Here is a 4123-nt window from a genome sequence, read left to right as displayed (position 1 = left end):
CACACATGTATTGCTCATGTATTCTTTGAATCTAAGTAAGGGGGAAATTCTTGATTACTATGTTAATCCCCCTATCTTCAGGCGTCTGTGGTACAAAAGTTATTTTGGGGAAATAAATTTTATGATCCCTGTAGCCAAGGTAGCATTAAGCTAGTGTGATATTAAAAACGCTCTTGGAGGCAACCCAAGTATTTTTTGTGTTTGTTCTTATGATTTTATTCTCCTTTATTTTTATTTGTTGTTTTGTTTCTATGTTCTTGGTTAGGTATTTGATGTTGTTAGACTCAAGTTTTTTCTTCTCCTTTTGTGTACATGCGAAAGTATAAAATGTGCTGCTCAAACTTAAGTTAAAAAGCTCTATTTTCATGCTAGTAATTAACGGAGTGTGTGTGTGTTTTGTTTTGCGGTGTCCTCTAATTCCTTTCTTGGGAAGCACAACATGCTTATGGCCATGCATTCTATAGGAGCTATAGAAAAATTGGTTTGTAGCAAGTAGCCACGCTTTTCCAAATGAGATAAGCCGGTGATCGTGTTTCTGCATAAGCACACCGTTTTCCCTTTACTAATGCTTGATTTTGGGGTTTTGAATTTTTCCTATAAAATGGCTCCTAAGTACGGGCCTCCCCAATCACGACTATCCTAGTTTAGGCTAAATTTCCTTTTTAAGGGCTCAATATTGTCTCGAGTAAGATTTTTACACTGCGTGCTTAGTGCGACTCATCCATTTTTGTTTTTTTTTTATTCTCACCACTGTATATAATCACACTGCTTTCACTTCTTTTCTCTCCCAAACTTCTAGTTTCTCTTTGGTTGTATTTAGCTTTTATCCCAAACTTTTGAGCACCCCATTGCGGTTTCCTTCTCCCGCCATCTCCTCTTCTTCAGCAAAATGTACGAACTTTCACCATTTCTAGCCTTGTTTTGTGCAATTATCTTCAGACTCTTACATTTCATTCTATTCATGTTGCATGATTTGGGATGATTGAATCATGGTGTTAGGGCCAGAAACCATGCTCTATTTATTATTTTTCTTAGAACAGAGAAAGCAACCGAGCACCCACTCGTGCTCTCGCTGTTTTCACCTTGTGCTTGTGCGCGCACCATGTTCACCTGGCCACATGAGTGTGTTAATTTGGGTCGCGATGGGTACAAAGCCCAAATTTTCATGACTCATTCTCAGCAGCACACCTGCGTTTTTCTAGTCAAGATTAATTTATGCCGCCATGTGATGTGCGTGTTGTAGCCAGCATTTTCCCAAAGAGACATTCAATTTTTTGTTTACTAAACTCTTACGAGGGATACCCCGAGGAAGAAGATGACTCATCTAGGCCTCGTGTCCAAGAGAACGAGAAGTGAGAGTGTTTCCAAACCACCCCCTATGAGGCCCATTCTTTTAGTGTACCCCCAAGACATAAGGTGTGGTGGCCGATCACCCCGAGCACCTAAATACATTTGTGGGAGTTCCGTGAGATAGATTAGGAGCTGTTTGGGGATGATACGAGACTCCATCGAGAGGTCCCGGATTTGCCACCTGTTGACTGGAGTCACTGCTTTCATCATAGACAAGTACCTACAAAGATTTCAGACGTTAGAGTTCCTAAGGACTTTTTAGCTAGCAATATGGGAGGTATGCATCGGCTTGTTAGGGCTAATACAATCCAGCTTCATGTCTCGGATATGTATCGTATGAGCCTTAACAAAGTTTTCCATCCATCCTGAATTATATGATGAGGCATTCACCTGCATAACTGTAGTACAATGCCCCACCGATTAAGCTCCAATAGAGGAGGTCTTGCAAGTCTTGGTCGGTGGCTTGAAAGCACCATAGTGGCTACGCACTTCTTGCCAGGCGGTCAAAGGCCACTCACGGCCCCCGCCTCGTGTACATCCATCATTTATCGAGTCCTCTTGATAGGGGGCGGAGAAAATAGAACTAGGGTGGTAAATACGAGGGATTTTATTACCTCCTCAACATAATCACGGGTTCCATTTACACCCCAAGATATGAGATCGCCTTAGCTATACACAATTAGGCAATCGATCCTAGAACGGGAGTCATATTCGGCCGTGGCTCAGACATCTCCCCCGCTATCCTGTGATGTCTTAAAGTGGAAGGGGCCGCCATAAGAGGATCATGACAAAAGCACGCCGATCATCCCCGACACCCCGGTTATGAATGGTCTGCATCGCATTGGCCAAGACCTCGATTCTATGTTAATGTTGTCGCCACCTCCACCACGAGCATGCATCCTCCATCCCAACAACCACGCCACACAATCGACGCAGTTCACCATTCTTCCCGGTGTTGGCCTGGTTAGATGCGGTTGAAGATAGCTTCCATTAACATCGTTTATAGTTGTCCCTCCCATCCTCTCTTGTTCCAAAGATCACCAAGGTGGGAGCCGACACGCTTACTAAGACTCTGCAATCCGAGGCCTCCTCGACACCACAGCGGAGAGATGACTCTCAGGAGCGAGGGAGGATCTGATCTCGAGAGTTGCCCTCTAGAGTCCCACCTGACGATCCTGAGGCTACGTAGCCTGAGTTCGACCGCCAAACACACTTCATCTTTCACTTTTAATTTTATGTTCTAAGTAGCTTGATCAGATTTCATTTTATTATTAAACTGCATTTTGGTTTCGGTCATAGTTAGTACTAAGAGTCCCCCACCGAACTATTTATTTTGCATCGCTTTCCTAGATTTCATTTTAGTATTTTATTTTATTTTTATCTTCTTCATATTTGAGTTTTAATAAGCCAGACCCTTCTTATGTGATGTATGGCGCCTTTGGAATTTTTAGTCGCTCAAGGCTCGAGAGCATCATCACTATCCGCTTCTAAGAAAGCTAACAAACCTCCTCAATTTACTTATTTCTTTATCTCATTTGTGTGTTGCATGTTGTACATTTAGACAATGTAATGTATGTTCAAGTGGGAAAGGTCATCTTTGTATTCATTGTGATGGTGCATAACTTAGGACAATTATGACTTATTGTTAGATTGCAAGACCAATTTAGATGACATTATAGCTATTGTACTGTTGTGCTAAGTGTTGTTTCAATGATGCTTTAGAAACCCTTTCTATTCTACTTTTAACCCTAGTTGTGGGGCTTACTTGTATCCTAGAAAGATTGTAGTTTGTAGATCAATTCTTTCTATAAAAGGAGAAATTAGAGCAGTGAGAGAGAGAGAGTAATGTGAAAGAAAACTAGTTTTTCTTTTTTCATTATTGGAAACCGAGTTTAACGAATGCCTCACCAATGGTTGTAAATAGTTTAAGAAAGATGGTAGAAAGAACTATCTTCTTTTGAAGCGTGAAAGCGCAATTTTGAGTAGCTCGATTCTTAGGTTTTACCATTGTTCACTGGATGACCCACCGAGGGTGCGGCTATCTCTAGGGAGAAGAAGCCACCACTCTAGTTTAGCGGATTTGGGGCGGGAGAAAAGCGAAAAAGGGATAATTGGGCTTAAGCGATAACCACGTTGCCTTCCTCTCAATGTGGATTTGTAAAGGCAAGAAGCGAAGTTTAATGGACAAGTTCTATTTCTCTTATTGGTTTCTATGATTGTTTGTAAGACTATGTAGTACACTTATCTTTTTTTTGGTGCCCCTGATTGCTAACCTGACTTCTAATTCTTTGATTTTAGGTGATATTGATTCTTGAGTTTCTTGTGGGTCTCTTGTTCATATTGTTTATCTTCTATGTTGATTACCTTGGATGTTTGTATGTTGCTAGCTTAACGAGAGACTTGTCGCATAGGGCCTTGTATGTTGATTTTCGTTGCTATTTCTTTGTTAGCTGGTACATTGTACTTTATATATTCCTTGAATTATTGTTTTTTGAAATCAAATAATTAATATAGAAGTATATATAGTTCAGAGAAAACGAAGGGAGATCTTTTGACAAATGTTTTGCATGGCTTTGGCATGATATCTTTTGGGAATCTTTGAGCTCCCACAGCTCATGGGAAGACAAAGAAAGTTTGAAAGCTATATTTATAACTATATATATATATATACTCTTTATGTATCTATCTCTCAAGCCTGTACTAATTATGGTTGTGAGTTAGTGGATGGGAGAGAAAGAGATGCATGCTGCATGCTTGGGTTGTGAGTTGTGTT

The sequence above is a fragment of the Dioscorea cayenensis genome, chromosome 5 (assembly GCF_009730915.1).
Source record: "Dioscorea cayenensis subsp. rotundata cultivar TDr96_F1 chromosome 5, TDr96_F1_v2_PseudoChromosome.rev07_lg8_w22 25.fasta, whole genome shotgun sequence".
NCBI classification, from domain to species: Eukaryota; Viridiplantae; Streptophyta; class Magnoliopsida; order Dioscoreales; family Dioscoreaceae; genus Dioscorea; species Dioscorea cayenensis.
This window is presented reverse-complemented; position numbering follows the sequence as displayed.